The 13,951-nt window shown below is 37.6% G+C and overlaps 1 protein-coding gene across 50 annotated transcripts in view; it reads left to right on the top strand.

Moving 5' to 3' along the window:
• Positions 1-13,951, top strand: part of ADD3 (adducin 3) — a 202,744-nt gene that overhangs the window by 101,254 nt on the left and 87,539 nt on the right. For 15 of the 50 annotated variants that reach the window (XM_043552432.1, XM_043552426.1, XM_037904953.2 and 12 more), the window contains one exon: positions 11,289-11,390. The exons of 26 other annotated variants lie outside the window; for them this stretch is intronic. The gene's annotated coding sequence lies outside the window, so the exon portion shown is untranslated. Of the gene's footprint in view, positions 1-1,981; positions 2,076-6,216; positions 6,233-11,288; positions 11,391-13,951 lie in introns of those variants that run through there. 9 more of the 50 variants (XM_043552441.1, XM_043552439.1, XM_043552418.1 and 6 more) reach the window with 3 other exon arrangements.

Raw genomic sequence — 13,951 nt, 5'->3', positions numbered from 1 at the left:
CTAAAGAAGGAAGGGGTGGGAAAGCTATAGGTGATGATTAGCACCCCACCAAATTCACAGTCCATTTTGGTCAGTTTCACAGTCAGGATTTTAAAAATAATAAATTTTATGATTTCAGCTATTTAAATCTGAAATTTCATGGTGTTGTAATTGTAGGGATCCTGACCCAAAAAGGAGTTGGGGAGGTGGGGAAGTGGCAAGGTTGTTGTAGAGGGGATTGCTGTACTGCTACCCTTACTTCTGCGCAGCTGCTGGCGGTGGCACTGCCTTCAGAGTCGGGCAGCTGGAGAGCGGCAGCTGCTGCCCGGGAGCCCTGCTCTGAAGGCAGTGCCACCGCCAGCAGCAGCGCAAAAGTAAGGATGGCATGGTATGCTATTGTCACCCTTACTTCTGCACTGCTGCTGGCAGGGCGCTGCCTTCAGAACTGGGTGCCCAGCCAACAGCTGCTGGCCGCCCAGCTCTGAAGGCGGTGCAGAAGTGAGTGTGGCAATACCGTGAGTCGTGACGCCCCCCTAAAATAACCTTGTGACCTCTGCAACTCCCTTTTGGGTCAAGACCCCCAATTTGAGAAATGCTGGTCTCCACTGTAAAATCTGTATAGTATAGGGTAAAAGCGCACAAAAAGACCAGATTTCACGGTCCATGATGCGTTTTTCATGGCTGTGAAAAGGGCCTTAGTGGTGATGATACATGATTACTCCGTAAGACTCATAATCTTGATGGTTCCACTGAATTTTTGCCACTTCTTTGCACATTTTAATTCTTGCAATGAAATATCGGTACATACTATACCACCATTTTTATTTTTACCATATTATACTGCATGCTATTTTTTTTAAAAAAAAGCGTTAGTGCAAGATTGAGGTTGAGAAATAAAGAACTCACACCTAAGGAAATGCCATCACCTTGTAAGTAATTACAGGAATTTAAAATTTTGGTTAAGCCTTTTTGGAAATCTGGGATATTGTAACTTTTGATAATTAACCTGGGCTCAGCTGGGGAACCATTGAAAGACTTGCCAGAAACAGACAGGCGTGGAGGAGCTTTGTTTCTGCCATTACACCTCTGGCGTTTCTGCCCTAAACGCCAGAGGCATAATGGTAACATGATGATGACAATGACTTCAGAGTTCCCTCAATGTTTGTATAGCTACTTTTTACTTTGCATTTTTATATTTCTGGTAAGTCTAGCATTTGTTTGCGTTATAAAACTTCCAGTGCTCAGAACTAGTAACCCAGTTTCTTTCAGACCCAGTTTGTGCTTTAGACTTCATTGTGATCTGTCAAACCAGTCTGAACGCAGTTAGTACCAATGTTAAGTTAGGCACATATGGGAAACAAGGTTCTTAATTTATTTTTACATACACAAAGCTCAAAAATGGCCATGATTTTTAACCTTTCCAAAAAATTCTCTGGCGGAACTTACACAAAGCATAGAAAAAAATAATCTCCAAAGGAATTTATTTAAGAAGGTTATGAGCAAATTAAAACAGTGGAGGTGGGGCCAGTGGCATGCAATGGATGTTGCTACCCATTAACTGTGGGGCCACTCCTGCTGTAATATAGTGAGATCTTTTGTGATTACAGGAATTCAATAATTTAAAGATAGAGATTAAATGTTGCTCTCATTCACCTACTACTTTTTGACTGATTTGGTTTTAAGGGGATGACAAGGGAAGGTGATATAAACAATTCATCCTTTTTCTGTGCCTCACTCCATCCCCAGTCAGTTATGGAGACTGATTAGATCCCAAGGGAGACTGTAAACAATTGAAAGTTTAAATGACTTTGAAGTTTCCCAGCTAAGGTAGCCCTCCACTGTGAGTGTTTGAGACAGTGTCAGTCTTCTGGAAGCACGTCTGAATTGTACAAAAACTCCATATAAAAATGTACTATTTTAATATAAAATAAATTTTATATTAATTAAAGTGAAAGTGTATTTTTTATGTTACAGTCTTTATTCTTTATTTCCTCTGGCACAGACACAATGATACAGGCTATACAATTTCTAACAATGGACATCTTTGTCATTTGTATGTGGGTGGACTGATTACCATATAAAGTACTTTCCTCAAGGTGAGTCCTAAGGTCACTTAAAACTACATGTAACCTTATTTTTAGGTTATTCCCTTTCCCACTTCTGCAAAACATATTCTCAGACCCACTGACACACACAGGTAGTTTACCCAACTAACTATGAATCCAGTAAAACATACAAGCTACTACCTATTGACCTTTTAAAATTAAAGGACACTTCTCTCAAATTGAGAGAGCACATTTTGACAATTACTTCTTACTGCTTGGCATTGCCTCTTGAAATTGTGAAAATGAAATGTTTCCTTACTGCCAACAATTTGTTCTAGGCCGCCTTCTCATGAGTAATTATGCAGTGAGTACCTCTCCTGAACTCTAAGAACCCATGTGATTAAATAAAAAGGTACACTACATTTAGAGCATAATGAATTTGTTCCAATGGGACAAAGTATTGTTTTCAGTGTATAACATGGCTGTGTATGCTAACCAGAGAGAACCTGCATTTTCATGGTAAAAGTACTGGTTCCACATAAACTTACGTACTGTAATGAGATGTCCTGGAATTGACCAGTTTGGCAATGAGCTATAAAATACTAATGTCTTGGCTGAATTTAACATGCCATGGACATGTGGATTCCTGAGAATGTCGCACCTTGTCTTTGCCAGTAAATCACAATAGTGTCCATTCTAGACCCTTAATCTGACTTTGCTGGCAATTTTCCATTCTTATCTGGGGGAATAGAAGGAGAGGGATGGGATAACTTTATCTTAATTTAGATATGCAATATGTTGGCAAGCTGTAAAGAGAATCAGATCTGGATTTCATTTCTTCTTCAACTTTGTGTGATCTAGTGCACATTCCTAACATGTTACAAACAGCTTGTGTCTCTGAAAGTGCAATATCAGTTTTCAGTGGCAAAAGTCCCTAAAGGAAAAAGTCTGATTCTTCCATGTGCAAACAGCTGGGCGGTTGTGGATGGAATTAATTGCTGATATATACTGACTGTGTGGGTCTTTTTTTTTTTTTTTTCCTTTCCCTTCTCTTGTCATTTCCTTTGCATCTGTGAAAGGCAAGTTTTTTAGACTTTGAAAACAATGTACACTTTTTCAGCAGTAATAATTCAAGATTACTGAAATTATATATTTATTTGGCTAGAAATAGAACATACCCATGACTCTCCTGAACTCTAAGAACTCATGCTATTAAATAAAAACTGTAATGCAAAAACTCTAGCGAAGATTTTCAAAGGTACCTTGTGACTTTTGGGTGCCCATCTTGAAAAACCTTAAGAGGTTTGACTTGCAGAGGGTGAGCACTCAACACTTTCTTAAAATAAGGCAGCTTTAGGGTGTCTTGAGATGGGCATACAAAATTAGTAGTTAGTTTTGAAAATCATGCCCCTATATTTGTAGCCTTGAAGCAGTAACAGTAATGGGATGACCCTACTACATTCAGATATGATAGTCACACAAGTTTAATTGTTTAAAGTCAGGAATGCTCGGTACTTAGAACAGTCGGGGGATTTTAATATTATCATGGGATCGGAAAGCCCCACATTATCAACAACATTGCATGCCAAACCAAAGGCTTGTCAACCCTCCATCAACAGATCACAAATCAAAAAGTGGATTCAAGAGCAGCTTCCAGACTCCGAAGGTGTGAGAATCTGTGACATGCTGATTTACTGTTAAAATTCAGTGGAAAAATCTGTGTATTGTAAAGACAATACTTTGCTAGTTTCCACCCTGTAGCTCCCAAAGACATTTTCCCCGCTGTCTATAAAATGGTTTAAATTAATCTTGCAACAGAGGGATTTTTAGGCTTAGTCTACATTACAAAAGGCTTGCCAGTATAGCTTATTTCATTTGGGAAAGAAGCAGCAGCTATACTGGCAAAAACAATTTCATGGTAAATTGCATGTACACTAGAATATCTAGTGTAGATGCAATATAGTGCTGGTATGAAATATAATTTAAAAAAAAAATCACCCCCTCCTCCAACTGACATTTCTGGTCAGAAAATAGTTTCAAGTGTAGACCTGGTCTTATAAATCTGAATAACTTTAAGCTTTATAAGCATTTCACGTTAGAATATGTCCTCACCTGTTTTGTGTTGAGTAGCGCATTGTACCTCAAGTGGTCCCATTGGAGCCAGTGGGACTGCTTGCAGTGTGAGATGCTGCTTACTGTGAGTAGGGGTGACAGAATTTGGACCAGAATGCTTTTAAGATTGTGGAAAACTACAGTAGGATTAAGAATGTCCAGGTTAGTAACAGTAAATACTAGCTTTTTAAAGAAGTTGCAAAAAAGTGAATCTGTGCAAAGTTAAAGTCCTTATGTAAAACAAGCTTATGTACATATACAGAATTATTTTATTTTAAACATGCATATATTTTTGAGCCCGCTGTAGTGGATATCTCATGTTAAGTACTTTTTTGGCAGGTAATAAGAGTTATGGAAACAATTAAAATTCTTACGCAACATTGGATCACTTGTTTATTTGGAAGAGTGGGTGGTGTTTGGGAAATAAAGAACAGTTCTTTGCTTTAAAACAAAAATTGTTTGCTTTGGAATGATATGTATCTGGGGAGTTTTCACCAGAAAGCTTTGCCCTTTTTTTGGTCTTGTTTTATGTGTTCTGTTTTTGTAAATTCCTGTCAGACAATCCTGAAAATAAAGCATAGTTTGATTTATTATGTATACTTTGTCTAATAAATACAAATACTGTATGTTGCTTTACTGGTAAGTATTAACATATAAAAGGACTACTGTATTTATTTTAGTTGCTGGTAACATGTTTGTGTTCCTGTTGACTTGAAATCACTACAAAATTTTGCAGACAAGATGAAATTTTCATTGCAGCAAAGAGCATGTGAAGCCTGCAAAGGCTCAGCTTAGAAACGGGCCAGTTTCTGTTCAACCTTCTTGTCAGTCCTTTCCCAGACAGTTTTCTTCTAATGCCCTATCTGCCTAACTTAAAGGTCTAAAGGTGGGAAAATGCACTTCTCCTAAGAATTGATGGAGGTTACGAGCAAAAGCCCACATTTTTAGGTGCGGAATTTTCCAGTCTCCTGGTATGCTTGCAGCTGGGTGTTCCTGTAGATCACATCAATACTTGGTAGCATTATTTGCTTGCCAAGCTTGCAAATGAATTTGCATTCTGTGAGTCTTGTAGTTGTGGGTTCTTCTTCTGAAAGTGCTCCACCGTTGCTTTTTTTGCATATACAGTACTTTGAATAGTTTGAAAAATGATAAAGGTCATCTTTAGGGCAAGGTTTCTTCAGAATTGCCACACTACATGATATCAGTTTAAACGGCAGCTCTTTTTTTCCAGAGTAGCAGCCGTGTTAGTCTGTATTCGCAAAAAGAAAAGGAATACTTGTGGCACCTTAGAGACTAACCAATTCATTTGAGCATAAGCTTTCGTGAGCTACAGCTTCACTTCATGAAGCGAGCTGTAGCTCACGAAAGCTTATGCTCAAATAAATTGGTTAGTCTCTAAGGTGCCACAAGTACTCCTTTTTTTTTTTGTATTTTTTTAAGCAATGGGATGTCTGTTGCAATATGCTTCTGTGTAAACAAACACAGGTGGTATAGATTTGTTAATTCTGTGGCAACTGTAAACCACACAAATGATTAATACTGTACTTGGGAGGAGTCTGTGGCTTTGTATCTCAGTAAACTCCTTAGTTTCTCCATGCAAGAAAGTGGCTCTGAAAGAGAGAACAGTTTTCAGTTAGTAGGGGTGAAGCTCTTGTTGTTTTGGGGGGGGGGGGATATTAGAAGAACATTGTAAACATTTTACTGGCTGCTAAGTATCATAAAATGATGGTATATTTTTAATCAACCACTTGATTACAGTTTAATTACTTGATCCAATATAGAAATTTCGTACATACTTCAGATTGCTCTGTTTGTAATTTTACCAGCATTAGCAGACTGACAACTCCATGATCTTGCAATACTGAAGCTTGAGGCATTGTGGCATGAACTTTGTGTAAGAGTGGGTTCATTCAATAAAAAATAAAAGGAGCATTTAAAGAGCCTTTTATTCCTGCCATAAAGATGCTTTTGTGCTGTTGCTGCTGTGTATTTCACAGAACAGTTGGGGAGGGATGCAGCAGAAAGTTGTTTGAAGCATATTTTGATTCTCTATTTCAGACATTTTTGTTTTCATCCTTGATGTAGTTAGGTGAATGGTGAGTTGAATTTTTGTGTCTGAATTATTGGTTTTCCCATGCAATCAGTGTTCAGTTAATCTATGTTTACCTCTAAGATTTTTTTCTCTATTGTTACTGTTCAGTGGGCGGGGGGGGGGGGGGGGGGGGGGTGGGAACATGGCGCCTGCTTGTGCTTCCATTTCAATCAATGGAAAGCTTTTACTTCACTAGGAGCTAGATGGGACTCTTGTTTTGCAGTACATTACGGTGTGCATTTCCACACTATGCGTTCAGAAAAGGATTCAGTAGTGATATGGTACAGTGAGTTATTGAAGCTACCTTTTAAGATTTACAGTTGAACGATTATAAATCAAACAAAATGGATGTGTTTAAAACTGAGTAAAACCAGTATATATCATGAACTAAATCCAAATTACATAATACATGGCACTATAAATAGGGACTTATCAGAGGGATGTGTTCTGATTTAAAAGTATAAGAGAAAGTTGTATGCAAGGAGGGTTTTTTAATAGCCTTGAGCGTTGTACGTAATGCCATGCATTTATATTTCCTTAGTTCTTGTGTCATGAGCAGATTCTAAAAACAAAACTTTTTTAACGTCTTTTAAACTAGATTTTCTTGTAAAACTGCATTTAAAATTACATATTTCTCTTCGCAAAAATATATTCTATTTAAAAAGTTTTTCCTACAGGTAAATCTTGTTTCACCATCTGGAAATAGGTTTCACTTTTTACATTGCGTTTTTTAAACTTAATTTATTCCATTAACTTCTATGAAGTCGGGCATATAAAGCTGAGCTTGGGAGCTTGATACTCTGTTTTGGCATAGTTGTTTAACATTGTTTCCACAGTCTAGCACTCTAATCCATTTCCTTGCCTCATTGAGCACTGAAAGTGACATAAATTGACATAACTAGACTTTGCTGATTGGTGCTGAGGAAGCAGCCTGAGAGGTGAACTTTACCCTACCATCCTGCCAATACATTTACGTGGTTACAGAAGCAGGAATTTACATGTCATGATGTTTGCTGTGGAGTGAATCAATTTTTTAAAATGTACAGTGTGTGTATATTTATAATTATGTGTAGGATTGCCTGAAAGACCAGAGTTTCACCATTTGGTTTGTTTAGCCATAACTTCATTACAAAACAAAAGCTGCATGGGAGTGTCTTTGCTACCCAAAGGTCTGAGGTTCTAAACTGCAGTGTAGGTAGAGGACACTGATTGGGAATCTTCTATGAAAGAATTTTCTCTGTTATAGTTTACCTTTACTCCTGGGGAAATTCTGCCACAAAAAATTAAATTCTGCACATGATAATTTAAAATGTTGCATATTTTGTTTTGTCAAAAAACACAATATAATTGTGTGCGGTTGGGGCTCCTGCTGTCTACCGTGGCAGAAAAAACAAGAATTAAGAATTTTGGTGGAAATAATAAATTCTTGTCGGGGGGGGGAAGGAATCTGCAGGGAGTATTCATTCTGTGCAAATTCTGTGCTGTGCAGTGGTGCAGAATTTCAGCAAGAGTATTATTTTGCAGAAAGTTTGCTTTTTTTAGAAGTCCATGCTACATCTCAGACATGGTGCAATTTAGTTATGCAGTCTCCTGGAGTTTATTCTGCCATTGATTGCATTTACTTCATTCTCATTAAAACTAATGAATCATGTGTGCATATCAATGGGAGGACAAACCCTTAAAAATGTTGCTGGTAAATTTGATGGAGACAGAGCACATTTTCATTATTACTGTATTATGGCAGACAGTCCAATGTCTTGTTAGCAGGATGTTAATTATCTTTAATGGTCTTGTTAATTGGAAGAGAGTGTATGATGAAAATTTGTAACAAGCAACTTTTTTGATCTTATCATAGTTACTATACTGTTGGATTAATTTGTCTGTTTAGGTATTTATTCCATGGGCTGCATCATGTCTGAGCACTTATCTACAGCATATGTTACTTAAGCAATGTTACCTACTAAAAAGGCACACAATGAATGAATAAATAAATGCTATTTAGTACCAATAATTTCACTGTAAATTTGATACCATGTATATTGTAACATTCTAGAAAGGATACCAGACTATCGTATAGAAATAATTTAGGTTGAGAATGATTGTCACTAAGTTCTGGAAATAGTCAGGTCTGATCTTAATCCTGAGATGTAACATACAGAGTATAACTATAATTGGGGATGCACTTTGATATATTAATTAGGGCTGTCAAGCAATTAAAATGTTATCGTGATTGATCGCACTGTTAATAATAGAATAGCATTTAAGTACGTATTTTTGGATGTTTTCTACATTTTCAAATATATTGATTTCAGTCTCAACACAAAACAGTACAGTGCTCACTTTATATTTCTTATTACAAATATTTGTGCTGTAAAAAACAAAAGAAATAGTATTTTTCAATTCACCTCATACAGGTACTGTAATGCAGTCTTTCTCATGAAAGTTGAACTTACAAACATAGAATTATGTACAAAAAATAACTGCATTAAAAATAAAACAATGTAAACTTTTAGAGCCTAAAAGTCCTCTCAGTCCTATTTTTTGTTCAGCCAGTCACTCAGACTGACAAGTTTGTTTGTTTGCAGGAGATATAATTCTGCCCGCTTCTTGTTTACAATGTCACCTGAAAGTGAGAACAGGCGTTCCCATGGCATTGTTGCAGCCTGCATGGCAAGATATTTGTGCCCGATGCACTAAAGATTTATATGTCCTTTCACACTTCAGCCACCATTCCAGGGGACATGCGTCCATGTTGATGTCGGGTTTTGCTCAATAACGATCCAAAGCAGTACAGATTAACACATGTTCAGTTTCATCATCTGAGTCAGTTGCCACCAGCAGGTTGATTTTTCTTGGTGGTTTGGGTTCTGTAGTTTCCATATTGGAGTATTGCTTTTCTAAGACTTCCGAAAGCATGCTCCACACCTCATCCCTCTCAGATTTTGGAAGGCACTTCAGATTCTTAAACCTTGGGTCAAGTGCTGTAGCTATCTTTAGAAATTTCACATTGGTATCTTCTTTGCATTTTGTCAGATTTGCAGTGAAAGTGTTCTTAAAATGAACAACATGTGCCCGGTCATCATCTGAGACTGCTATAATATGAAATATATGGCGGAATGCGGATAAAACACAGAGCAGGAGACATACAATTCTCCCTCAAGAAGTTCGGTCAAAATTTAATTAACACATTTTTTTAACGAGCATCATCGGCATGGAAGCATGTCCTCTAGAATGGTGGCTGAAGCGTGAAAGATGCTAAACATTCGTATGCAATCTGACTCGTAAATATTTGGAATGCCCGGTTCAAAAGTGCCATGTGAACGCCCATTTTCACTTTCAAGTGACATTGTAAATAAGAAGCTGGCAGCATTATCACCTGTAAAATGTAAACAGACTTGATTGTCTTAGTGATTGGCTGAACAAGAAGTAGGACAGAGTGAACTTCATTTTGTTTGAGTGCAATTATGTGTAAATTTTTTTTAAAAATCTACATTTGTAAGTTATGCTTTCATGATAGAGATTGCATTATGGTACTTGTATGAGGTGAATTGAAAAACACTATTTCTTATCATTTTTACAGTGTAAATATTTGTAATAAAAATATAAAGTGAGCACTGTATACTTTGTATTCTGTGTTGTAATTGAAATCAATATATTTGAAAATGTAGAAAAACATCAAAAATATTTAATACATTTCAACTGGTATTCTATTGTTTAACTAAAAAAAATTAATCATGATTAAAAAAAAATAACTGCGATTAATCGCAGTTATAATTGCACTGTTAATGGTGTGAGTTAACTGCAATTAATTGACAGCCCTAATATTAACTTTTTTCAGGATTGGTAACATAACTGTAGTTGAATGGTAAGTCATGCAGAATACAGTGCAATTTGCATCTTGAGTTGCAATATCCACAGACTACATAGGTTGTTTAATTAATAAACGAAAACCATGATTTCTTTGTCATTCTGCAATCACAGAATCCTTCTGTGAAGCAGAGATCTTGGCTGGAGTCACACACAGTGGGAATTCACTTCCTGTCAGGAAATACTTTTTTTTTTTCCCCCCCAACGTTTTATCTTGCTGAGGCAACCAAGAGTGAACAATAGGCTATTAAAGTATTAGAACAAGTGTCATAACTAACCCAATATGTACTTTGTTCTGAGTATTATCCCGAAAGAAAACACTGGCTAGTCTTCAGGATTAATTCAGAAATCAGTAGAAATAGTGTGTAAAGGCCTTAACCATTGTTTTTCAAATATTAAATAAAAACTTAGTTTTGTGTTGAACTTTGAGAGCTTCCTGTCATAGTTTCCTGTAGTAAAAACGATAAAAATAAACTTAGTAATTCAAGAATATTGGCAAAGAAAAGTTTTTTTGTTTCCTTTTTGAAAATCTAAATTCATTATTTTTGAAAATAAAACACAACTATTTTATGGAATTCTCATTGCATTTTTGAAGAATGACTCTGACTACATAAATGGTGTCATGAGATTTCATTTTTGGTGTATGTATCAATGTATAATTGAGCAGATCTGATACAGAAATCAGAATATCTTCTAATTACCAGCCCCTCAAATTCCACCTGGGATCACAAAGTCAAGCTGAATTATTTCCATCTCATGGCCCATTACCAGTGATGAAGAGTCTACAAGGCTAATTACTCTTTCACCTTTTTACCCTGCAGTCACATAATGTTTAATGACTTTGCTCAGACACAAATGAGTGGAATTTAGTAAACAACACTGCTGAGGCACCAAAAGGAAAATAATTGTTTGCTCTGCCCATGCAGCCTCACAAGTAGTGAAATGTAGTGAAAGGACATTTTAGTCAATACAACAGAGACAGGGACTCCACATTATACCCATGTGAAGTGGATCTCTTGAATAAAAAGGTGTCATTTTTATATAGATGCTTTCTTCAGTGTAGAACTGCTCTTTAAAGAAAGCTAAAGTTGAAGCTTGTTTCACATTACAATCTCAGTTTGCACATAGACACATACCCTTAACTAACAAACAAAACCAATCCTCCTGAAATTTCATACCACATCTCCTTCCAGGGTAGAATTTTTCTGCCTGCATTGTGGTGGATTGAACAGATCTAATCCATGAGTAATGTCCAGACCAGTGGATGCCTTCCATTATGAGAAATAAAAATTAAGGTAAGGAGACTAGTTTTCTGTCTTGCATTGTATTTGTTTGGCATACACATCATAAAAACAAATTTTCTGTTTAATTTTTTTTGAAAATACTTAATATTGTGGGATTGCTAGATGTATTTTGGGTTACTCTCCACACACTAATACTAAGTTGCTCATTTAGGCCCTCATCCAAAGTCCATTGAAGTAAGTGGGAGGTGTTTCACTGACTTCCATGGGCACTGGATCAGGCTGTTAGAGATCAGTTCTGAAATGCTGGGACTTTCCCGATTGACTTCATGGGGACCAAAATCAGGCTCTTGATGCAGGAAAAAGCATTTAAAAGTCACTGTGTACATACTCTCCAATTCCATATGGGCATATAAAACAAACCTATAGCAGTAGCTGTACCATGAGATATACAGTGTGTCATGCCTCTGCTGTATTGGGCATAGTGAAGGTCATTATAATTTCATTAGGTGATTGACGCTGGTTGTTGGCCTTTTTCACAAAGGAATTTCTGTTCAAAATATAATGTAACAAGAACATTCATATGTTAGTAGCAGGTTCCCATGGAAACTTTGTAAACTGATCTTTACAGGCAGAAGCAAAGGTCTTACTATTTTGGGAGCCCTACTATATTTTCTGTACATATTTCATAGTAATTTTCTGTTGTGCTATTCTGGTTCTACATAATCCTAAAACTTTTTAATGATTTTCTTTAGCGAAAGGGCACTAACATGCTTTTTGGATGCATGGATGATGGATTTATTGTCATTATTGCAAAATAAGGACTAACTTTCAGTACATAAAGTATCATAGAATCTCAAGTTTTGAACTGGTTACCTTCATATTTAGAAGCTATAATTTAGCAAGATATGGCCAGAAACCTTTGAAATATGTTTAGCTCAGCAGGTATCTGATCTTGTTTGAGTACAGGTCCCTATATACATTCCACACATGGATATGTATGTGCTCCATACACCTGAGACTGAAGATTTGTAGCAAGTAGTATCTGTTCGCCCTTGCATAAGTAGTTGCTCTCCTCATGCTTCAAAACAAGAGCATAAAGGGTGGCACGGACTGATTCCTCTCTGGTTCCTTCTTACGACCGCATGGGCTGAGTTGGAATTTGCTACTCCCACTATGATCGTCCTCTACTTGTATACTTGTAAATACATACTAAAAACTACTTACAATAAGTGTAGACTTTGTGTTTTAGTGTCGTTATACTTAACGTAGCTTAGTCGTCTTGCCTCAGGAAGTTTCTCCCCATGAAGGAGGACTATGCCAATATTCCAGGGGTTTAAGAACTATCTCCTGCCCCTGTTTTTTGTGTGTCAGTAACTAACCCCAGTGCTGCCTTTATTGCCTAGGGGAGGTTCATATTGCCACCAAGTGTAGCATTTGCTGTTCCTCTGTAACATACCAGGTGTAATGCAGCAGGAGAGTGATAGATGAGAGGTATATAAGCCCTAGAATGATTAGAGCCTTATTCCCTGCAGGGTGATTAGAGCACCTGGAGCCAATTAAGGCCCTGCCCCAGACCTAATAAAAATCCCCTGTTTCAGTCAGATGGGGAGGGGAAGGAGAGTTGACTAGAGTTGGAGGAGTACTGTTAACTAGAGTACCAGGGGAAGGGAAACCTTTCCCAAGCAGGAAGAGGGTAAGCGGTCCACAAAGCTGAAGAGCAGGGGGTGGACCTGGGGCCCTTCCCCACTGCTCTCCCTCCCCCTCTGGGCATGAGCAGAGCCCACAGTGCCCAAGAATAGGGGCAAGGGGTTGCACCCTGACCCACCACACTAAGGACAAGCGTGGGATCCACCATAGTAGCATCGGCCATTTGCCACACAGTGTACAATCCAGACTAAAGACCAGCTGTGTCACCTCTGCCCTAAAACCTTGGTTTCTTTATAATGCCTTGCTGAAGGAGCTCCTACCTGTGCTGCTCACAAACATCCTTCCAGCATGCAAGCCATATCCTGAGTATTTGAGTGTAACTGCAGCCTGTGAGCCATACTTGGGTTACACTCTGGCTCTCACCAGCCTTGGTTGAACCCCTAACACACTCACATTTCTGGGAGGGAAATGTAAGACTGGATGTCCTGTACCACCCAGCCTTCTCCTGGACAATAGAAGCTATATTAGGTCCATTTATTTCTTTAATAGAAATAATATGCACACAACTTGCCACCCCAAATGGAGTTTCCCAGACACTTCAATTTAAACACATTAGAGTAAATAAAACAAGTTTACTGACTACAAAGAGAGAACATTTTAAGTGAATAGAAGTAATGAGACATAAAAGTCAGAAATGGTTACAAGAAAAATAAGGATAAAACACTATTGGTGCTTAACTTAAACTGTATTAAATTCAAAGCAGTTTTCTTACCTCGTGCTTTCAGCAGCCTTACTGACCAAACTTCTTAGCTCAGAACCCCTCTGCCAGTCCAGCAGCTGCTTCCTTTTACCATTCAGGTGTAATGAATCAATGAGCAGAGAGAGGGGTGTGTTGGGGGTGTTTGTCCCCCTTTTTTATAGTTTGTTCCCCTCTTGAAAAATGTTTCCAACTAAGTAACAGGAGA

This window comes from Chelonia mydas, chromosome 7, assembly GCF_015237465.2.
Source record: "Chelonia mydas isolate rCheMyd1 chromosome 7, rCheMyd1.pri.v2, whole genome shotgun sequence".
Taxonomy (NCBI): domain Eukaryota; kingdom Metazoa; phylum Chordata; order Testudines; family Cheloniidae; genus Chelonia; species Chelonia mydas.
This window is presented reverse-complemented; position numbering and strand designations above follow the sequence as displayed.